Raw genomic sequence first — 24,988 nt, forward strand, 5'->3', positions numbered from 1 at the left:
TTAATTCAGGGATCCCCAACCAGTAGCTCGTGAGCAACATGTTGCTCTCCAACCCCTTGGATGTTGCTCTCAGGTTCCTCAAAGCAGGTGCTTATTTTTGAATTCCAAGCTTGAAAACACGTTTTAATTGCATAAAAACTAAGTATAGTGCCAAGTAGAGTCTCTTGTAGGCTGCCAGTCCACAAAGGGGATACCAAATAGCCAATCACATCCCTTATTTGGCATCCCAAGGGACTTTTTCCTGCTGGTGTTGCTCCCCAACTCTTTTTACATTTGAATGTGGCTCACAGGTAAAAAAAAGGTTGGCGACCCCTGCGGCTTAATCAATACTGTTGCATACAAAATGTAATTAGTTAAATTCATTGTTAAAAAAGTCCAAGTGACTACATAATCCATCATTTTATTCCTAATTGAATTACTGTTAAAAGCAATTTATGGAGGTATTTTTAGGCTCACTTCTTATTATAAGGTACAACAGACAATATGTAGTTCTCAGTACAAATTCCTTTTGTTATTAGGAGTCATCTTCCATATAAATCGGCTTTTTTAATGAGTTAGCCATAGCATTAACAGTCATATATTCCCAAATGGTACCAATGTACTATGAAGGGAGGTGTTACCGTCTAGTATTTCTTTAACTAACACAGTTACTGCAAATAAAGATTCCAACATGTGTCACTTTAAGTTGGCCGTACACAACATTTTCACCTTTGCCATGACAAACAGCAAGTAGGGTAAATGTAAAACATGTTTGGACAGAAATTCAAGTGGGCCCTTCCTTTTCCAATCAGGGCCTGAAGTAGGGTTAAGCTTCTACCTTGGGGTAGTTGGGGGTTGGGGCCGCAGTACAATATCACTTTAATAAGTGATATTGGCACTGGATACAGTTACACATTGTATGTCTCTATAAAGACTATGAATTTTTCTCAATGAGCTTTCTTCCAGTTGTAGCTCCCCAAAAACAGAGGCGCTTGTGTCTGCTCTACAGTCTGGCATATCCTTGTTTAAATGGTATTAAACAAAATATTATGCAGGGAAAAAAGTGTGTTTATTGCAGTTAAACTTTTTGAACCCTGGACATGCCCACTGGCCAGAGCACTGAGACAAATCTACTCATTGCTGCTGCAGTTGTACAGCGATCCAGTGAGAGCTCTGGGCTGGGTCTGTGGTTGGTGGCAGTCAGCCAGATGGAGGTGGGAGTAGAATCAGCCTTCTGTGTGCAGCTACTGATTTACAGAATGCACAGGAGGCGGGGGGGGGGGGGGGAAGAGGCGGAGGGAGACAGAAAAGTGTGTGATTAATACAAGAAAGAAAAGTCAGAGAACACCTGAACGAGGAGTGGTAGAGCCTGAAAAACAGGATCACATTAAGTAGTTTCAACATGGCGATCTAATCGTCTGTAGAGGAAAAGGGACATCATTTGCTGCTGTCATTAAGAGACTGCTCCCCGGGGCTTGGCATTTAAGTAGCATCATGGTGAGAAGGGAAGACCTGTCCCTGAGTGGAATGAAAGTGTCTCCCTGAGTGTTGTGAGGTGTGAGGCTCAGCACGTCTGCTATCTGTGAGGAGGTAAGTTGGAACCTGTTCCATGTAGTCTGGACTTTATCATTCTGAGACTTGGGGGGGATCTGTCATTTTTACTTATCAACCAGGTCTTCTGTTCCTGTCAGACCACATGCAGTGCTATTACTATAGAAACAACCTGGCATCCTGTGGGTCTCTCATGGTTATCTGTAGGTTACGTTTTACTTTGAAAAACAATCCATCATTTGAAGTGCTTCTCGTCCCCGTTTTTGTTATACGTCGCCTCCATTTTAAGGACAAGGTAATAGTTATTATGTAAAATAGAATGGTTCATATAGTTCAGAATCGTAAAAATCAGATGATACTGTTGGGCACAGCTGCAGGAGAGACTGTTGTGTTTGTGTCTGCATCATTATGGCAACTCTGACCACTCAACATAAATGGGTTGATAAGTAGGGTATTTATGGCAGATAAGTATACTATGTTTTACACTTGAATAAATGTATTCCTGCTTATTAATCATTTCATATTAAGCATTGCGCTCTTCTTATTATGGTTCCTTAAAGGGGGGGGGCACTCAGCAGCTGTGCTTTATGTACAGACAGTGTCAGAATACCAAGATGATATACTGTATATTGAGGATATGAAGTAGGCAACAATGATACAGAGTTGATTTAATGTCATTCCCTGTATCACGCCACTGTTCTATCGGGTTAGGGCGCTATTGGCTGGCAGAGGGATGAATATTCTCACCTTTAAATTATCATTGCTATTTACTTGTCCCACTGCAGATGGTATAGTTGTATCCAGACAAACCTGTTTAATACTCATTCTGCTAACTTGGCTGGGAAATAACACAGTGTACATTTATTCATGTTATATGTGAGGCAAAGTGGGGCTGTAAGAGTGTGAACTGGGTGATCCTCTTAGTTACATCGCTCTGGTTAATTAGCAATCATCCGGTGTACTTTACTGTTCACTGACATTCATTTATTGCCACAGCTAACAACTGTATCTGATAAATATGCTGTAGGGCACTGTTATTACATCAGGTTTATAGTTTCCTCACTTCCAGCAGGCAATGATACATTCTGGAAAGGAAATTGTGTTGCATGTTAAAATACAGACTAAATTGCATTTCTGAAAGCAACACTTCTGACCACAGATGTAACAAATCCTTAATTTTTGTAGATACCAAAGTTTGGCACAACACAGGACTTATTTATAAAAAAAAATATATATATATATATATATTTATTTTTTATATATATATATATATATATATATATATATATATATATATATATAAAAATAAATATATATATATATATATATATATAATTTTTTTTTTTTTTATAAATAAGAACTGTGTTGTGCCAAACTTTGGTATCTACAAAAATTAAGGATTTGTTACATCTGTGGTCAGAAGTGTATATATATATATATATATATATATATATATATATATATATATATATATATATATATATATATATATATATATATATATATATATATATATATATATATATATATATATATATGTATAATGTATATAATATACCTGATAGGAACTGAAACGTTGGATTCTAATAAACCTGATCTTTCTTCACCTTTGAACTTTGTTTAAAATCCTTGGAGTGCTGCCGTTTTTTGCCTATATATATATATATTTTTTTTTTTTCTTTCTTTTATTTATAATAGTAGGGGCAATGTCTGGGTCCAAAGGGCCCTCGAGGGCTAAAGAGTTGGTCACTTAAAGGAGCTTATTATAAATAATTTGCTTGCTGTGTTCTGCCAATTCTGTCTTCTAAATATAATGCATAAATACAGATATGGGATTCCTTATCCGTTAACCTTGGTATCCTGAAAGCTCAAAATTACTGAAAGGCCATCTCCCAAGATTCCATTTTTTAACAATCAATTATTATTTTTACTAGTAATAAAGTAATTGCTCATTTTTACTTGTATCTTGTACATGATCCCCACTAAGATACTGTTAATCCTTATTGGAGGCAAAACCATCTTATTGGGTTTATGTTATGTTTAAATGTGAAATGTTTAAACAAAAAGACTCATCCATACAACCCCAGGTCCCAAGCATTCTGGATAACAGGTCCCATCCCTGCATTTGTTACCAGTTTATAGGCAAATTTAACTTGAAATGAACTTTTAGAATGATGTAGAGCAGTGCTGTCAAGCTGTTTCCATGTTGTGAATAGTGACATGTAATATACCTCAAGTTAGCAGCCTGGATTATATTAAAATGTGTCAGGCAAGGAGGTCTTTGAAGCACACTGAGTGGGCATAAAATTCACTTTGGAGGGTCACATTCAGCTGGCAGGCCTGAAACAGCTGTAGATGGGAATTCCTTCCTGGATCACTACAATGTTCCTAAAAGCAGAAACATTCCCCTGACTATAGAAAATATGCATTAAAACAAGGTTTGTAACTGACTGTATAACATATTTTTGGGTCACAATGCAGACTCCCTTTGGTCTTCTAAGACAAAAGTTAACATTGATGTAGACAGTTATATTCTAAGAAAATTATTATTTGTTTTAACCATTATATGTGTGGGGTGTTTCATTACATTTTCTGCAGTTTACTAGTTTTAAACATAAAGGACAATCAAACAAAGAGTTAATCTTGATATATCACAACATGTGTTTTGGGTTTCTGTGCCAACCCAAAGCCACCACAGCCCTTTGCCTCCAAATATGCCCCAGTAACTTCGCATCTTTTTTCTGCTGAGTCACAGCACATGCTGTGGTCTGCTGTTAGTTACTTAAGCTTAGGAACTGACTTACAATTTACTGTCTATATGGATTCTTCATAAGAATAAAATAATAATCATTCTTGAACATCAGCTATTATAAGATGTTACTTCAATTTCTGCTATGGTTTTGATCATTTTCAAAGACTCCTAAGTTTATTTTTTCAGCAGCACAAAGCACACTGAGCATGTACTGTGCCGTTGGCACCTAACAGATGGTATAAGGTGATTAAAGATAGGGATCTTCTATCGACAACTTTAAAGTCATGTATCATTGTTATAGGCAGTTCTGAAATTGGGGAGAGATGGACAAGGATGCCATCCCTCCACTTCTTTATGTCTGTACAATAGTATCCCCTCAGGGGGGATGAAAGAGTTTTAAATCCTGGAACTTTTTGCTTTTGTAATACCAAAACTTCTTTTGGTCCTGCCCACTTCTACATGTTCAGTAAATAAAATAGAGAGGTTAAAAAGCACAGGGAAAAAGAGAAGGTAAAATTAGAAAAAAAAGATTGCTGGGAGTGAAGTAGAAAAAAGATGTACACATGAAAAGAGAAGAAGAAAATTAAACAAAATGAGAAAATGAAACTAGTGAACAGTAGCTAGTTGAGGAATGTAGAGAAAATTATATATATGAAATAATGGGGGTAATCTAGAATGTGCTTTGGTTGTACTGTGTTAAAACACACACTACAGTACACAGGCAAGTTGTTGTGTTTGCAGAAGCTGAATTGGCAGCCAAGAAAAGTGAATGATTTTCATTTTGGGGACCCTACAGACCACATACTTAGGTAAATATCTGCACACTGGGCATACAACTGTTCATTAGAAGGAAATACCTAAAAGGAAATAGTTTAGCGCACACAGAGCCACCATCAGAATTCACAGGGCCCGTACAACAACATTTTCTGGGCCCCACTACAAAGAAAAAAAAAACATTGGTGGTGTGGCCCCCTACAAGTTAGAAAAAAAACATTAGTGGCCAGGGCTCATACTTGGCACAAATCGGCTCCTACGTCGGCACAACTCAGCTCCTACTTCAGCAGTTCAAGGGGGACCCAGTTAATCCAGGAAACGCAGCACGACCGGGCTCCATTAACATATAGAAGCCATTGGGCCCAGGACAATTGTCTCCCCAGTGCCATCCTGATGGCGGCTCTGAGCGCACATATCCCTCCACATTTTTCACTTAAATTCATGCACTTGTTGCATTTTCTACTCCTGACTGGTACCTGAAGTTAAAAGAGCAGTATACCCCTTTGCTCAACATTAGTTTAAATAATAAGGCTTGAGCTGAGCATACTTTAGGCCTGTTGTTCACAGAATATCTATGTCTTTCTGTTATTTCTTTAGCTAAACAGGAAAACTGAAGCTACTCCATGTTTGGTTCTTGCGAGGTATATAGCGAGATTATCGTTACACAGATATTCCCCCTGCATAATGTATTTTTCAGTAAAGCAGATCTTCTCTTCTACAACACGCACTCTTTTGTTGTAATTTACCAACCTACAACTAACCAACTGAGATTAAATGTCCAACTGTCCAAATGTCCAAGTTATGTCCAACAAATAGTAGTGAGTCTAGTGACAGTCACCCACTGATATCGTCAGATAAACAATACATGCAGAGATCTCATTGTTAGCCGACAGAAATCTTCTAACCTGTCCAATTGAAGAAACGAGTAATCTATTATCAATGTCTCAACAAGTTTCTTCAGATTCCCTTTTGCCCTGTTTAGCTGAACAGACTTTTCATGATTAAAATAGATAAATTGCAAAAGTGCAATACAATAGAGGTGTTACAAGTGTGAACAATGCAGAGGGATCACATGTTTGAACAATACAGTGGATTGCAGGCTGAATTTGAGGTGTAAACAATGCAGGGGCCAGTTAATCTCAGTACTGATACCTTTTAAAACTCATACTTGGTAAGCAGACGTGGCAGGCAGACTTTTATGTGGGGGGCCACACAAGGGGGGGTCGCCATTTAGACAGCCCTGGTCTAGCGCATTTGCGGCGAAATTCAAATATTTAAAGGGCCCGCAGTCGGTAACACACTGCCCAATGCACTGTAGGTTTATTTTCAATAGTTCCTGGGTGTGATCTTGTTTAGTCGGCTGCCTGTCCTGACCCTTGCCATGTACTAACTACTCTCTTGGATCCTGCTTTGTACTGCGATATTGGTGTGTTTGACCCTGCCTGTGACCTCGACTACACTCTTGTCTATTGTAATTGTACTGCTTTTCCTGATTGGTATTGACCCGCCTGTCCCTTGATCACATTCCTTGTTCTCTATTCCTGCTGCAAACGTATGGTTCCTTTGCCTGCCCAGAACTCTCTCCTTGGTCCTCTCGCATTAAGACCTGGCAGCATCTGAGTAGTGGAGAGCTCCTCCTGAATCGAAAGGTGTCTGTTATAGGCAAAAGATTGAGCCGTGACCGGGACCTTGGGGTTTTTTCTGGGTTTGGGATTCTGTTCGAACACCTGTATTGCATTATGAACAACCTTGGTCACTGCATCAATTGGTATTTTTGTTAAAATTTCTATAGACTGGTGAAGGTCTGGATCAGTGCCAATTTCTTGTCAATTAAGTGCATGCTTTGTGTTGGCAAATTGGCTACAGATTTCCTTGTTCTGTCATTTTCAATGGGCAGGTCTGCCGGTTTGGCAAACTTCAGCGAGACACAAGATATTTACTTCAGTAAAATGCAGTTTCTCAAACAACTCACAAATCCACATGGCATGAGTGGTATTTAAGCTTTACTGCCAAATGGTAAATGGTATTGTGTAAATTGGCTTATTAAGTAACATGGTTCACTGTTTACTCTGTCCAATTAACCTTTGCAGCTCATCATGTCTTATTGTTCTTGTGTTAAATAAGAAGATAGCAAAACGCTAATGTGATTAAGTTGCTGATAATAGTAGCAATACCAGTATTTGCATGTGTAAATAATCATTTCACCTAGCATTTATTCAAATATATTAAATTATTTTATATTTGTTGTATATTAAAGGGAAGTCAAAAAGTCAAAAAGCAAATTGATGTAAACCTACTCAGTGTTTGCTCTGAGCACTTTTGCAATTTATATTCCTTTTTTATCTTTAGCAGTTTCTGACTTTAGAATTTACGGTTTTACAAGAAGCCCTGTGAGTCAGTCACATTACCACAACCATCACAGTTCCTCTTTGCACGTGTGCTGTTGTTACTGTAAGTCTGAGATATTGCACTTTGTCATGTTAATGTGAATTATGGCATACTCCAGATCGGCTTGCCCAACTGAAAGCCCTTGAGTGATTTCCACCATGGGCTTTCAGCTATAATTTTTCATGCATATTGCATGCCATTTGTTAGTAATATACAAGCCATTCAATTACTGACCAATTCAAATATAATATTTAAACCATGTAAAACCAGTTTACACAAGCCCATGAATATGTTAAATAAAAATAACTTAATTGGTGGATGAGGTATAATCCAGTAAATAATCAAATTATTGTCTGGTATTAAAATTAGCATCTAGACTTGAAGAGTAAGCTTCAACCTCACTTTTTAGATTAGCTACAGTAGATTTACTACTACAGTGGTGAGTAAAAGAAAGAAGACATTGATATTACTGGGGGCACAGTAATACCCTAAATTACATTTCAAGATTTGATTTCAAGAGATTTGTCTCAGGAGGAAAATTTGGGCAACTTCGGAATACGAAGCACTCCGAGTGCCATCCATCGATTTTCATTCTAGCCAGTGGGACGGCAGGGAAGGCAGTTCGGGGAGATTAGTCCCCACGAAGAAGAGGAGATTTGTAGCCAGACGACTTATCTCCCCGAATCTGCCCGTGTCTCTGCCCTAAAAGATTTTATATAGGTCTCAGTAACTTCTAGGTAACTGACTCCTTTGTTAGCTCTCAGCCTTATGAGAATCCCTAGGTCAAGAGATACTTACAAGCCGGTGTAACTAAGGAAGTCTGTATACTGTAATGGGCACACCTTATGAGCAATGCAGTGCTCCTCTTGCACAATCATCTCTATTCTTTGCTGGTGTATACTTATGCAATCAGGTATAGAAGCTATGTGGAATAATGATAATATTGTTGTATACCTTGTGGGATGGGTTGTTATCATTGCATGCTGCCAGTAATAAAAGCATTGCTATAAATCATTAACCTTCTTGAAATGTGTGGATATTGCTCAGAGTCCAAACAGACAAGAGAATATCCAGAATACAAGTTTATATAGTGTAGATCACGATTTGTTTATATATTACATTATACTTAAATCAATCTTATTTCTCAAAACCACAACACAGTACAATATATTGGGGCAAATATAACCAAAGCAGCAATCAGAAACAAACTAAGATAAGAATGTGGAAGGTACTGCTTGTTAGAATAATCTAGGACAGTGCTACCCAATTTATTACCAGTAGTGGGCCAATTATTGCTCACATAATAGAATGTTTGAGGGCCAAATTAAATTTAAATGGTGATGTCATATAGTAAATTCTATGGAGCCTTTAAGCAGACTGGTGCCTAAAAATCCTTAGTTTGATCTAGGGCATAAGTGCACATACAATAAGACAGGGGTTCTTAGGAGGCTTTCCCAAAAGTTTAAGAGGATGCTGGATTGCCTATCCAGAAAAGGATGATATGATCAGTGGGTTGGCAGGTAGGTGGATCTGTAAATGGTAAATGGAGAAAGGTCTCACTGAATAGATGGTTTATATGGGTACAGGTGGCTATATACATATCACAATAGTATTGTATGAATATTGGTGCCTTTATGGTGTTCTGCTGATCCATGTACAATGAATATCACTCAGTTTAGAAGTCTGGCAGATTTGAAAATGTCATCTGCCAGCATCTTCATTTGCTGCTGTTTAGGCTCTTTGTTAAAAGGGATTCTGGTGACAAACAATCTCTTGGGCTGATTAAGTAAGTTACAGAGAAGGTTCTGTAGTACAAATGTGCTTACCTGTGGCAGGTGCAAGAAATAACTGCCAGTAGGGTCAAAATGGTGGAGTTGGAAGAAAAGTATCCCTTGCCTGTTTTATTAAAAGAGATGCACTGGCCCTGGGAAAAAGATAACCTATAATTATGCCCCCTCCCCCCACCTCCCAGTATTTCCATTTTGTCTTGTCCTTTAAATGAACATTAACAACAAAACATGAAAGTATTTTAAAGTAATACAACTATAATGTACTGTTGAGCTGTATTGGTAAAATGTGTGTTTTTGCTTCAGAAATAGGGGCAGCCATTCAAAGCTGAAAAAGTAGAAAAGGCACAGGATGAACAGCAGATAACAGATAAGCTCTGTAGTATATAATGGGATTCTTCAGAACTTATCAGTTATCTACTGTGTATCCTGTGCTTGAATGGCTGCCCCCATGGCTACACAGTAGCTTTTTATATAAAATATAGTTATGAAACACACCAGTTTTACCAGTACATGGCAGAAGTATTGTCATTTCTTTAAAAACTTTATTTTTTTGGTGTTACTGTCCCTTTAAATATAACTGTCCAGTCAGGTGGGAAGTTTGTCCCTATAAGTACCATTTTGTCCATGATTTGTTGCCATGACAACACAATGCATCAGACTGGAACAGATAAATGTATGGCCAGTAATCATGGTAAGTATGGCTTTTCTGCAAAATTGCCAGTTAAAACCACAATATGTGACAGTTACTAGCTTTTTGACACGTTCTTATTCCCTAGACAAAATTTTCAAGAACAAAATGAGAACCCATCACTGCATGTGCCATTTTATTAATGGGGTTGTTCACCTTTAAACATTTAGTGTGATGTAGAGAGTGATATTCAGAGACAATTTGCATTTGGTTTTCATTTTTTATTACTTCTGGTTTTAGAGTTATTTAGCTTTTTATTCAGCAGCTCTCCAGTTTGCAGTTTCAGCAATGTGGTTGCTGGGATCCAAATTACCCTAGCAACCATGAACTGATTTGAATGAGAGACTGGAATATGAATAGGAAAGGGCCCAAATAGAAAGATGAGTAATAAAAAGTAGCAATAACAATACATTTGCTTACAGAGCATTTGTTTTTAGATGGAGTCAGTGACCCTCATGAAAACTGGAAAGAAAGAAGAAGTCAGAAGAAGAAGGCAAACAATTTTAAATAACTATATAGAATAGAGAATGAAAGCCAATTGAAAAGTTGCTTAAGGTTAGCCATTATATAACACACAAAAAGGTAATTTAAAGGTGAACAGCTCATTTTATTCACAGCATATCCTCCGCTTTATGTAAGTAGCTCCCTATTCCCTCTGACAGATCCATCACTTTGATTCACACAAGCCCTTTACTTAGGGATAAAATAAACAAGAAAGTACTTCAACTGTGAATTGAGCTCCATTAGTTGTTACAGCAATCCTCTAAAGACCTTAAACATAATGCAATCAGCGTAATTAGCTGCCGCTGAAATATCCCACAGTCCTGTTTATTCGATCATTTGTTCAGATGGCGTGCTTTGTTTAGGCAGGAAACAATAAACAGGGACAGAAAATAATCATCAAGAATTTACCTGTATTGATTGATCTGCATTAGAAACCATTTTGGTTTACTTTTCAGGCATGTTCTGAATTAAGAGCTAAAGTAACATATTTATATCAATATACTTTGCTCACCAGTCAGAATTATACACATTGTAAATAGTTTCTTAACCTTAATAATGCCTTAACTTTATTAAGTCAAGGCAATTAATTACAGCGTATCCATGTGACTGCTGCTTTATAAACTGGATTTGAAACTGGTCTAGATGACCAGGTACAGTCAATACACAGATATATATATTCAGTGTGTATATTATATATATATATATATATATATATATATAACGAAAAGGAACCGCACTCACAGGGCTTTATGAAGGTGCAAAATCAAAAATTGATGTTTATTTCGACGTTTCGGCTATTCACTTAAGCCGTCATCAGGAAGTGAAACACATACATACAAACACTCCATTTAAACCCCTTTTGGCGCCCAAACCTATTGTGTGACGTCATAAGTGGGTGTGCATACAAAGCCAAACCCATATAGAGTGTAGATATCCATCGCATTGATATAAACATTGTATAATAAACTAAGTGACATATCATATACACGAGAACATTCCTGTGTCCCTTAATGTGCCATAGTGTGCTGTAACCCACACCTACTATACCGTGAAGCCACATTTGTGCTCTACATGTAACCGCATGTGCAGCCTGTGTGTATAGAACCGGATCCACCAGAAGATATGCTGACCGTATATATATCGCCATCAGCTATGACTTCCGCCATCACATGAGCTGTCACAAGTTGCCGATTCCGATTGTTACTGCGCCCTGCACATGCGGTTACATGTAGAGCACAAATGTGGCTTCACGGTATAGTAGGTGTGGGTTACAGCACACTATGGCACATTAAGGGACACAGGAATGTTCTCGTGTATATGATATGTCACTTAGTTTATTATACAATGTTTATATCAATGCGATGGATATCTACACTCTATATGGGTTTGGCTTTGTATGCACACCCACTTATGACGTCACACAATAGGTTTGGGCGCCAAAAGGGGTTTAAATGGAGTGTTTGTATGTATGTGTTTCACTTCCTGATGACGGCTTAAGTGAATAGCCGAAACGTCGAAATAAACATCAATTTTTGATTTTGCACCTTCATAAAGCCCTGTGAGTGCGGTTCCTTTTCGTTATACATGTTTTGCTATAACCAGCACCTAGGCATTAACGTTTGTTTTGAGTGCACCAGTATTTGGACTATATATATATATATATATACACATACAGTACAATTGTTCTGACTCCTATAAATAGTATATGTTCTGCTATATGCTATAAAAAGAAACGTGTATTTAGTATAGGTCCATATCAATGTTTCAGCCTACAATGCTTCTTGATATAAGCTTTCCTACTGCAGGGGGCACAGTGCCAGATAAAGAGAAAGCAAGCCACATGTATATGTATGATTACAGAAGAGATTGAAAATTAAAGCTGATCTGAGTGTATTTCTAAAGAAGGGCCTGTATTTTCTCTGCAAACATGACAGGGAGGGGATTATCCTGTAAATCAGAGCCCGTATTCATTATGTAGAGCCCAACTCGGCAGCTGCATTCAATTGCAGAGTGTCTTTCACTGCCCACTTGTAAAAAAATCCAAGTAATTCGATACAAACATAATACAAAATGTTTTCCTGCCCTGCTCACAAACTCACAGCTTTTAGAGCGAGGCACAAGTCTCTCACATCCTGTGTTTCAAAACCATCTCATTTTAGGTTTTTGAAAAATGTTAAGGTGCTTGTTAAATTACCCAGAAATATTGAATTTGAAGGCAGAGAAGAATGATGCGGCCCACACAGTTTGTCCTTTGGTCTGTAATAAAGGGCCAAGTCGATATGCTGCCTTTAATCTACGGGATTTTATTTGGATTACTCCTGCAATTGTCCCATTGTGGTAATCTCCAAAACTGTTACATGATACAGCCACCGCTTTTGTTTAAAGGACTATATACCTAATTGTGGGAAGATGCAATAACTCTGCAACTCTTTAATTTCAACCAGAGACCAAATGGTGCAATTCTAGATCATTCATAGGACGTATATTATTCCACAGAGACTCAAAGCCATGGGTAGGAGTCCCAGTGCTAATTGCCCCAAGTGCCAGGTCCCTGATGCTAACTTTTTACACTTACTGTGGGCATGCCCAGTAATATATAACTAATGGACCAAACTGATTAAATATGTATCTAGTCAGTATCCTGCTGCCAGGAGTTCTAACCTTATTGTTCACTTACCAAGCACTTAACCCTGGGACTTGACTTCTGTCTGCAAGGAGGACAGACAGTCTTAGATAGATGAGTAAATAGATATAACATCTACTGATCAATATTTAGCATATATATTTTTTTATATGGTATATGTTGCTGACATTGGCAGGTTTGTGCTATTACCAATAATTCAGCCGAAAACATAAAACACATGTGCCAGCACAGTAGCGTCCATTTGTTCAGTAAGCGTTTATGTTTTCAATTAACATTTCCTGGTTTTACTTTGCTGGAGACAGTCTATAAATTACAGTAATTTTGGAAAAACCTTTACATTTAACTGTTTTCTTTCCGTGTATTTAGGGATGCACACTTTTAACCACCAAAAAAAACTCCATTTCTTTAAGAAATATACATTCTGCATAAAAAAACTGTTATTACAAAGGCCTTTTCACGTGACGGATAAAAAGATGAATAGCAGTCATTGTTGTTTGGCGTGTGTTGTGATTGGCATTACCAGAGAGCACAACTCAATTTAAAGCAATGTCACTATTTATATTTTGGTTTTTTTTTTTGCTTTTTTTTGCAATTCAGAAGCAATAAAGCTGATGCAAGTGAAAATTACTGGTGTGACCAAAGGCTAGACTGCATAATATTATATTTTCTAGGACATATATTGTTATGGAAATTCAATTTCCAGAGATCACTTAAGGTAAAAGATAAAGTTTATTTGAAACAAGGTCCTTGGATTCTGAACTCACCAATAATCAGAATCCCAAACAAAAGAGTCACATAGTTTTTTAGACTTGGAAAAGTATGACATGAGAAGGTGTGGGGGTAGAAGGGAATTACTGGTGGGAGAGCTTAGAGATATCTTTTGATAGCACAGAAAAACAAAGAACTGCTCTTAAAGTCAATAAGGTGGTTCTGCCTCAATGCCAGGTTAACCAGTGACCAAGGCTTGCTTGAGAACAGAATCCATCCAAGTCAGGAGGGCTCACAGTCTGCACATCTATGTTAACCTTGATTTACACTAACTTGAACTAGCTTGATAAAGAGCCAGAGATGGCTTGAAACGTTGCTACTATTAGTTGGTGCCATGTTTGAATAAAGGCCTTTTTATTACATTAAGAAGGTGCTGTTCTTGTCTACATTGAATCTTCTATGGTGTGGGGTGGCCACCATTGAACGTGCACCAGAAACAGTGGAGGAGTTGTGTGCTGACACAGAATCACTACTTGATTTACACTAAGAAAAGTTCTGAATGAATGTGTAAGTATTAGGGGCAGATTTACTAAAGTTCCAATGGTAAATTTCAATTCTAATTTTCAAAAAAAATGTTAAAACTCGAATTTGAATGTGAGATTTATCACACCTTGACCTTGGAAACAGTTCTAATTCAACTATTCTCCACCTAAAACCTGCTGAGTTCATGTAAAAGTCAATGGCAGAGGCCCCTTGAACTATTTTAAGATGTTAATGGTAGCGATGAGCCACATTTTTGCTTCGAAAATTACACCTCATAGACTTCAATGGGAGAAAAAAAATGTTGCACGTCAAAAAAAATGAGGAGCGTCAAGTCAAAAAAACATTTGATGTGCAAAAATCGAGTTTTTTATCAGAGTAAAATTCGGTTCGAATTAGATTTGAGTTTCCGGGTCGGCATTTGACCTTTGATAAATAACCCCCTAAGTGTATAGAAGGCCTTCAGTTTAAAAGGGTCAAAAATAGAACAACCAAAATCTGAAATGAAAAAGGAATGAAAGATCTAAAATGTACAAGGAAATGCCTCTTACTACAAAGTACATTTACATTTTACTTAAATCACAAATACCCTATTCACAAACAATGATTTCCAGTCCTAGCATGACTAAATATCCACCCTTTGATGATGTTGCAATGAAAATAACTGTAACATTAAAATAGCCAAATTGGTCTAATAGTTAGAATAGTTGCTTCTTGCTAGCGATCCCCTACTGTGTCTCTCAGAACAGAACCCCTCTTACAGATTAACAAAGGTGATTTGTAAAAAGTGAGGCAGACGTTGTTAATGTGCTACGTTATACCTATTTATTAACTACGCCATAAAGTGGCTATACTGTAACTGATGTCCAATGGGCAATGTCACCTATATTGCGTGCCATTTCATTTTCATGGTCATGGCAAATTGACCCACCGGACAATATTTCTAGAAATTGTGTGATTTCCTGCACTTCTAGTATGACAGCTGAAGCCAGAGCAATATAGAAAGTAGGTCTGTCACTTTAAATGTGTAATAATTACCAGGACTGTTTGCATTTATAAGATTTAGAATATATATATATATTAGGGTGTGTAGGTTGCTCCCTGATTGGTCGTGTCACTAGATAATGACATGAGTCCTGCCCAGAATTCTGCATGAGATTTAGATTAGAAATGTACTGAAACCAGTATTTGTTTCAGGGTTTGGCCGAATCCATAGATCTTTTGTAAGATTCAGTATCAGCCAATGCAAATACTTGTTTTTTGGTGCCACATACCTGAAGACAAAGATTTGTTTTTGCTTACAACAACTAAAATGTACAGCTGTTACTGTAACTGTCTCTGTGCAAACAAATTAGGATATTCAATCTGTCATGTTTTCTAGAAAGGATTGTTTATTTGGAAGAATATAAAGATTTGGTACATCTCTCTATATTTAAATATTGCAAAGTGTGACTTATACTATACAAAAAAACATTGCTCTTACCTCACTGTGCTATAAAAGTGACTTAAAGGGATGGTTCACATTGAAGTTATTTTTAGTATGTTATAGAATGGGCAATTTTAAACAACATTTCAATTTGTCATCATTATTTATTTCCTATAGTTTTTCATTTACTTGTTTTCTGCTGATTTTTTCCAACTTTCAAATGGGGTCACTGACCCCATCTAAATACAAATGCTGTGTAAGGCTACACATTTATTGTTATTGCTACTTTTTATTACTAATCTTTCTAGTCATATTCCAGTCTCTCATTTAAAACAATGCATGGTTGCTAGGGTAATTTGGACCCTAGCAACCACAGTGCTGAAATTGCAAACCACAAATGACAGTCAGGGCAATATTGGGCTAATCCGATCATTCGGCCTAGGACCAAACAATGGGATTGCAACAGTGGGCGCAGACTGGAAGAGGACCACATCAACTAGCCGATTGCAGTCTTTGATTGTGGGGAAAATCCATTAATTTTTTTTTTTCAAGGCATCTCCTATATCAATTGATCCCTGATTATGTATCTTGAAGTTATTTTAAAACATTAAACTATTAATAGATGTAAAGAACAGATTTAGGGCTCTTACACATGAGCGTTTTTACCTGCGCTCCCCTGCGTTCCGTTTTTCGGCGTTCAGCTGCAGGGGAGCGCAGGAATAGACGCATTTCATTATTTCAAATGGGGCTGTACTCACACAGGCGCATGTAGGCGCCGAACGCAGGTTGAGACACAACATGCTGCATTTTTCCTGCATTCTGCGCCTACAGGCGCCTGTGTGAGTACAGCCATTTGAAATAATGAAATGCGTCTATTCCTGCGCTCCCCTGCGGCTGAACGCCGAAAAACGGAGCGCAGGGGAGCGCAGGTAAAAACGCTCATGTGTAAATCTGTTTGACATTATGATAAGCCGTTTTGCTGTGCAATGCCATAAAATAGAGCTAGATATCTCAAAGTAATCTTGGAAAAGCGATTGGTACTTTGCAGCAGGAAGAGCAGGCAGGAACGGAGTTACATTAATTCTGGCATTAAAATACAAGAATCTTCAGGCTTTCATTGAGGTGCCTATGTCTCTCCAGTTAAATTGATCCCAGGTATTTATCTTATAAACATTTTAAGGAGGAAGTGAAGCATGAAACTCATTTTCTGATGAATGTCTATGTACATGTGGAATCTACAGCACGATCTGTAATCAGTCATATAGTTTGTGTTAAGTCTTTAATAGCCCCTCTTGCATAAAACCTTTAATCATCCTGTAGCCCATCGTAATTGCTATAGCCTCCTGTTAAGCATAATAGTTACTTGCAAATAAGTGCTTAAGCAGTGCTCATCACTTTTGTCGTCTCTTGGTGATTCACAGCAGCAATTTCCTTCCCTAACAATGCTCCAAATTTGTGTGTTGCCTTAACTGTTGAGCTAATTTGGAAGGCTATGCCATATAAAAAGATTAGGCCATATGTTATCATTTTTAATAGGTAATTGAACCATCTATTTATTTGTAATTAATTAGGCACTCATAGCATTTAGTTTTACATAGACTCCCTGCCACTGTTCTTTTCAGGGCAGTCATTATTAACCTATGGGTCAGGACCCCAAATTAGCTCCACATGCTGTTTAAAGGAAAGGTGCACATGATCATTTTTAAAGCACTGGCATTTCTTATATATTTACACTATGGCATTGTTTTATTGTCAACAAAAACGAAAACGTTTAGACTTGTAAAATGACACTAATATACACAATAGTTTTCCAACAAATGCTCAATTTCGAACATAATTATAAATAACCTCCTTTAAACCACAATGAATTTTAGCCATTATGGTGACATCATAAACATTTCTTTCGCTTTTTTTTATGACATATAAGAAGACATATTTTTCATATGAAGGAAACAGGTGGTATTTGTTGTTCATGCTTTAAAAAGCATTTTTTTTGTATTTTAAGCTTGGCAAAGGGAAAGGCAGTCTATGTAAATAATAGGTACAAAACTAAACATTGGCACACCCAATGAGCTAGGTAGGCTTGTAGGTTTTTTTTACTTCAATCACTGTTTTTAGGAACTGGCCCAAAAGTGTTACACTGGACACATCTGCCATTCTATCCCTAATCTGCTCTCATTTGTTGAGTAACCTGGTCTTGCCTATAAACACTTTGACATGGTGTTACCTTCTGGCTGTTGATACCTCTACATCTCTAGTTTGATTGAAAAAATTTAATTTTAAGGAATTTTATGCCTGCTTTTGCCTCTCGGTCATAGGTACTGAGGTTTTGGGCAGGTGTGCAATCATACTTCTCACTGAGAAATAGAGAGTTCAGTACAGTATGTGTCTTCATTTGTCAGTCCAGTTCTCCTTTGTTCTAAAGCTGAGCTGTTTGCTGACAAAGGAGGAAGAATGTAACAGAAATACGTCAGAGGCAAATCCCTTTTACTCTATCTGCATTCCATCAAACTATATATGGCAGGTAGCCCTAAAGTTCTCATGGTTTTTGGATACAGTTTCGTGCTTTCAGTTCTCAGTGTACCTGAACAGAACCAAGTGTTTCCTCTTTAAGTGAAAATGCATATTAAAAAACATACTGGTACACCTTAAGCTGGGATGTCAGGAGACAGATGTCATTAACAGAAGTCCACTCCACTTTCAAACATAGTTATTTCGGGGTGACTTTGTATCCCTGGTTTGTACAATCCTTAATGTAAGGGTTCTTATAATCAACAATTTAGAAAGAAAATGCACCAAAAGTATAATTATTTGTAAAGGAGAATGTATTTCCTCAAATAATATATATATATTTTTTTTAGTTGGAGAAGTTAGGGGTCCCAAATGATAAAATCATGGGCACGGTGGAAACTAGTATGAAGATTAGGGATGCACTGAATCCACTACTTTGGGATTTTGGAGAATCCTGAAACTTTCATGAAGGATTCGACTGAATCCCGAGTTAAATCTGTCTGGCAAGGAAGGGTTAAAAGAGGGGAAAAGTCATGTGATTTTTAGGGATGCACCGAATCCGCTATTTTGGATTCGGCCGAACCCTCGAATCCTTCGTGAAAGATTCGGCAGAATACCGAACCGAATCCGAATCCTAATTTGCATATGCAAATTAGGGGTGGGAAGGGGAAAACATTTTTTTACTTCCTTGTTTTGTGACAAAAAGTCACGCAATTTCCCTTCCGCCCCTAATTTGCATATGCAAATTACGGTTCGGATTCGGTTCGGCTGGACAGAAGGATACGGCCGAATCCGAATCCTGCTGAAAAAGGCCGAATCCTGTCCGAATCCCGAACCGAATCCTGGATTCGGTGCATCCCTAGTGATTTTAAGGATTTGGATTTGTTTCAGCCAATCACTAGGATCCAGAAACAAAATCCTGGATTTGGTTAATTAAAAATTAAGGGGTGGTGAACTGCCCAAAGACCCTCATCTAGAAATTATATTATATATCTTTTAGCACCTGCACCTCAGTGAATCATAAGAAAAGGCGGGGCTTCCTGGGAAGTGGGTGTGGTGAAAGTAAAAGAAAGTTCAAGTGAGAGTAGTCAAAGCACATCAGAGCTGTAAGCTGAACTGATTTTAGATAGTGTTGGGAGGTATGTTGAGCCATTGGCTCTGGACCACTTCTGCTGAAACTGGATAACGTCTGCTGGGATTCATTAATTTGGCCTAGAAATCTAAAGCAACCAATAAGCTTTTAGCTATTAGTGGTCTACTGCAGTTATGAATAAGGAAATGAAGCATCTGACTGTGTGCCATGGTTTTTAGGGCTAGAAAGAGTTTGTTTTCATCCATAGCAAAATAAACCTAAAAGTACATTTCTGGATCCAAACCTATTTTGCAATGCAGATTGTAGAATGTAGAAATAGTTTGGGTAAATATGGAGAGATGAAAAGTGTAAATTTCAGCCTGAATGGCTCAGGTTTTGCTTGGGTGAACAGAAGTTTTCAGAATAAATGAGCTGTCTGTAGCATCAAGGAGTCAGGTACATTTATTTCTTGGCCATTATACAGGTCACTGCTCAGTGCAGCAATCCAGAAGAGCAGCCAACATAAAAAAACACTATGGTGAGATATAACAGGTTGGTTTCAATGTGTCTTTATCAAATGGAAATTAATATCCTTGCACACAGGAGAAGCAGAAGGATCAGCATGGTTGGGATAAATAAAGGCTCTTTCATGTGGCTGGCACAAGCACATACGGGGTATGCCAGGGTCATAATCTAGACCTGGCAGTGGTTAGAGTTTACAGAAGGTTCAAAGTAATGAATATTCTAACCTGCATTGACTTATCAGCAGGAAAGGATACATATTAATTTACAGTTAAGGATAGTTTCAGTCTTTTTAAGTTTATTCACCATTTCTCAATCTGATCTTGAGGGAGTCACCTTCTTATTTGATAGAATTTATGCTCTTTAAAAAAAAAAAAAAAAAAAGCCCTGCAAGGTAAAATGTGTTGCTAAAAGTTTCCCCAAGCAGCTAAACACTGTCATCTATTAGGAGCATGTTCTATGGCATCAAAAGTATAACCACTGTAACTGTAAATCATAAGGAGACAGACATGCTAAAAAATGGACTGAACCTGAGTCAAGGTGAGCATATAGAGAGCTCACATGTTTGTGTGTCAAGTATAGCATATTCTTGAGTGAAGATAGTTTCGCAATGTGGGTATGTATTTTTAAGCTATACCATAACATTATTTGGGTTTTTTTCTACGTAAAGCATATTTATGTAAGCATATTTATATAATGGGACTGTAAGTGGGACTGTAAGTCCCAAGATATTTACCTGGGATAGTAATGAGGAGCAATGCATGTATTTATAATATTGTAAGTCTCACACTAGTGATTCTGGGAAAGATATTGAATATAATACACATATTTTTTCTGTTTTTCCATTGGACATCTTTTTCGTCTGGTGGCAATCTATCCAGCGTCGAACTGGCATGCCTGAGGCCCACCAGAAAACCTTAGACAGTGGGTCCACTTTCCAAACTATTATTCCTCCTCTCCTCACTCAACCTCTTTATTCTTCTAGTCTTTTATATCTACTTACTATAGTCTTTCAATATTGCCATTTTTCCAATGAAGAAATAGGGAATGACCATAAACTAGGTCAAATGTTTAGAGGCAAGAGGGCCCACTGACACCTGGGCCCACCGGGAGTTTTCCTGGTATCCCAATGGGCCAGTCCGACACTGAATCTATCTATTGTTGATCACCTGTTTTGAACATTCTATACAGAGCTCTTGGCTAGTGCTAGACCTTGCGGATGTCAGTCTGTGGAGAACTGCAGTCATAGAATCTACTCCACCGCTGCTTCTCCTTTGCTTGATGTGACTGCACCCAGATACACTACCTAGTGCAGGCAGACATGCAATATGCAGGCAGACATGGTGGATATCAGAGCCACAATGCAAGAATTTGCGTTTGGCGCACGTCTGCCTGCACCCAGCCAAAGGTAATGTATCTGGGTGCAAGCAATGGAGGAGCATATTCACAGCTTACATTTCTTCACAGGCCAAGATCTGCAAGGTCTAGCATAAGCCTTGGGGGCTTCTTTACAGTTGGCTGTAGTCACAAACCATAGATGACTGCATATCACTCTTTACAGTTAATGCTTAGATCCCAGTGTCATGGGCAGGTTTCAAAGGTTGTTGTTCCTCCCTTTGACCTTTAGAGAGTCACCTTATCATTTGATAGCGTATGCAGCAAATAAAATACTGCCTGATATGTGAAGGATTATATGTCAGGCTTCAGAAAGGCAGATCACTAGAGTGGTAATGATTGATCACACAGATATTATACTTATGTAGCTTTGTGATATGAAGTTATGTGTGTGTTGACATTTGAAAATATGTTATATACAGTATACAAAATGCATAGTTCAGACTATGACAGACATGTTTGCAGCCATTCAAAAGATAGTACATTGATCAATGCACATTCCAAGAGCTCCACAACTGGGTTGGTGGCCATATTTTCCGTGTCATATCTGGTGTCAGGATCCCTGGCCTTTAATTCCAACAATGGATGTGCCAAAGATAGTGACTACCTGCCATGATGCATAGTTCTGCATGTACAGGTATGGGGGAGAATAGACATGGAGTTTTAACCATGACCAAGTGATGAGGTTGTGAAAGGAGGGTGGTTTCATTCTGCTCTAAACAGAAATGATCTTATTTGGTCAGAGAAGTGACCGTGTAGAGTTGCCACCTATTCCAACCAGAGGAGGAGGTTGTTCCCATGTGGGGCAGGATAATGGGGGTAGGGTAATGACCTTAAAGGGTGTTTCTAAAACACGAAGGGAGCTGGGCATTATGGGTAGGGTCCAAACTGTGGGAAAATTGGGTGGAGGCAGAGGGAAAGGAGAGGCCCCTCTGGAAGTGAGGATTGGGGACAGGCAGGAAGTGAAACATCAAGTAATTACTAATTTACTGGCAAATACATTACTGGGAAATTTGTAATACCAGCCCCAGCCTTGGCTGGTATTTTACTGGCTAGGCTGGTAATATTCTGGCCAGTTGGCAACCCTATGTGCATGTAGCAGATGTGGCTGAAGGTGAGGTCACCCACCTGCTCACCTTGAAGAAAAGGGTCAAGATTCCTACAAGCATATGACAAAGTGGAATAGTTTTCCAAAATGCCTTTCTGCCTGTCAATTCTTGTAGATCCTTCTTGTCCTTTTACAAAAATGACACTGATCACTAGAACCATACAAAATGCCTTTTAAGTGAAATGACTTCCAAAATAGATTCATCATGAGTTCACATAGTTTGGTTGTGTTTATGAGTCCACAAGGTTGTAAATTGTTCTGACCGACATGTCTTGTTGATGAAAGTTAGCAACATGGCCCTTAATGTGCCAGCTACTCGTTTACTAATATGATCTACCATAGCTGGAGTAAATGCATTTATATAAGATTAATTATCCTTGGGCAAACACTGCTATCTAGAGTTCTGAAAACCAGTGAAGTTAGTGTTTTCACCAAGCAGACATTCTTTATTAAGAAATATACCCTTTAAATAAGAGTTTACTGTATGTGCAGATAAAACGCAAGTATATCACTGCTTTGAACTCTGTGCCAAGCTTCAGTCTTTCACCAGCTGTTAATAAAGAAGTCTCTTTATCTTAGATGGGGAGAATAATTCATGTTATAAAAATACTTCCTAAACCTCCATGTTATTATGCAGAGTCTAGCAACAAAAGTTCACTGTATTATGGAGTAGCAAGGAACAATCCATAATACAGTTAAGTACTGTAACCATCATCTAGAAATATTTCAATAATCCGTATAGTCTGTTTAGATTTAAGGCTTTGTGATGTGGTCAGAATTTGGAAAATATCAACTGTTTTGTAGATATATATATATATATATATATATATATATATATATACTGTAAGGAATAATTCAAGTTTCTATGTTATTGTGCTTCTCGGGCAAAATAAACTTTACATACACTATATGAAATATTTAAATATTGTTACCCTTTTTTTCTTTTGGAAACCACAATCACAGCGAACAGGCAGCAACCATTCTGTCTAAGCTGTTATCAAAGCATAGAGGCAGGGAAGGCAAAATATGAATAGCAACTGATAAGATATAATTCGGTTGCTGTTTAATTTGGATGATGCGCCCAGTTTATTCATCATCCCACAGGATGCAGTAGAGCTGAGCTCTGTCCAGCACAGAAGCAGGAACCCACTAAGGCTTTAAAACTGATCATTTCTAAAGACTCCTCTGGGGAATTGAAAAAAATCTCTACAGCATCCCCTTTAAAAGTCATACAAAGACAGTCAGTACAGCCCAAAATTTAAGGAATGTTCTTGTAAATCCTGTTGATTCTAAAGGAGAATGTGTGCAAACGATAATGAACATCCGTTAATAGTAAATATCAAGCAGAGTAGGGGACATAAAGGAGAACTAAAGCTTAACTAAAGAAGTTGGCTTGAAATGTTGGACATTATGTTTTGGTTTTCTGTACCAGCCCAAGGCAACCACAGCCCTTTAGAATGAAATATCTGTGTCTCCAAAGATGCCCCAGTAGTTCCCCATCTTTTTTTCTGCTGATTCACTGCACATGCTCTGTGCTGCTGTCACTTACTGAGCTTAGGGACCCACTCATAATATACAGTACACATAGAATATAAATGTCACAGTATAAGGCTGATACTTAAATACTTGACACAGATAATTACTACAAGAAACTACTACTACTAGAAACCATTGCAATTAGCATCAGAATTTAATAATTATCCCTATAGCATTAGCTTATATTACAGGCCACACTCATTTTCTGCTTGATAATTTGCGACTACCCTTAAGCTTAGCTTCTCAACAGCTGCTCAAAGCCCACTGATTATGTGAATGTCACAGACACTTTCCAAGATGGTGACCCCCTGTAACAAGTTTTAAATCCTTGATTATTGCTGTTATTGAGAAGCTGAAACTTTAGGCTGGTGCAATAAGTTCAGTGTATAAAATATGGCATTTCTAACAATATTCATATTTAGGGTTTAGTTCTCCTTTAAGGAACTTAATTCTGCTAGATACTGTATATCAAGTCCTGGATATATGAAAATCTTCATATACAAATTCATGATGATACGTGTTGGCCAATATCTTTGCCCTTCACATAAAAGTTCTTAATTGCACTATACTTGAGTGCTGATCTTTTTTGATGGTTTTACATAGAATATTATTTGTGCTGTGTGGTCATGTTCCTACTGATGATTGTCAGTAATTGCCTCTAGGGTTGCCACTTTCTGGAAGGATAAATATTGGCTTTCCTTCTTCCCTGGTAATATAAAAAAAAAATTGTTCAATTTCCTTTTCTTCCTTCTCCTTCCTCAGGGATTCCTTGGACCCCTTAAGTCCCTGTGGAAGATTGCAGTATTTTAGAGGTAGCATGTTTCACAATATCCGGTTTGCAATTCGAAGCCTGGCAGGGTTCTCCGATATTGTTGCACTTACAGGATAGATATATATCTATATTAAAATCCTAATGAAGTGAAATTTGTAAAGAAGTGTTGTTGGGTTGAGACATACATCCAAAAGTTACAGTTTCAAAATATAATTGCAGGTTTCTTTGTGTTCTGTAACATCTGAATCTGTTCCCATAGTTCTAATGCTGATAATTCTTATAGTATTGTGTCCTTCACTGTTGTGTCCAAATGCAGCAAGCGTGAAAT

The 24,988-nt window shown here is 37.8% G+C and overlaps 1 protein-coding gene across 1 annotated transcript in view; it reads left to right on the top strand.

Annotated features, from left to right (window-relative positions):
* Positions 1-1,273: 1,273 nt before the first annotated feature.
* Positions 1,274-24,988, top strand: part of ncmap.S (non-compact myelin associated protein S homeolog) — a 32,239-nt gene continuing 8,524 nt past the window's right edge. The window contains exon 1 of the mRNA XM_041584035.1: positions 1,274-1,569. The gene's annotated coding sequence lies outside the window, so the exon portion shown is untranslated. The remainder of the gene's footprint in view (positions 1,570-24,988) is intronic.

The sequence above is a fragment of the Xenopus laevis genome, chromosome 2S (assembly GCF_017654675.1).
Source record: "Xenopus laevis strain J_2021 chromosome 2S, Xenopus_laevis_v10.1, whole genome shotgun sequence".
Classification (NCBI taxonomy): domain Eukaryota; kingdom Metazoa; phylum Chordata; class Amphibia; order Anura; family Pipidae; genus Xenopus; species Xenopus laevis.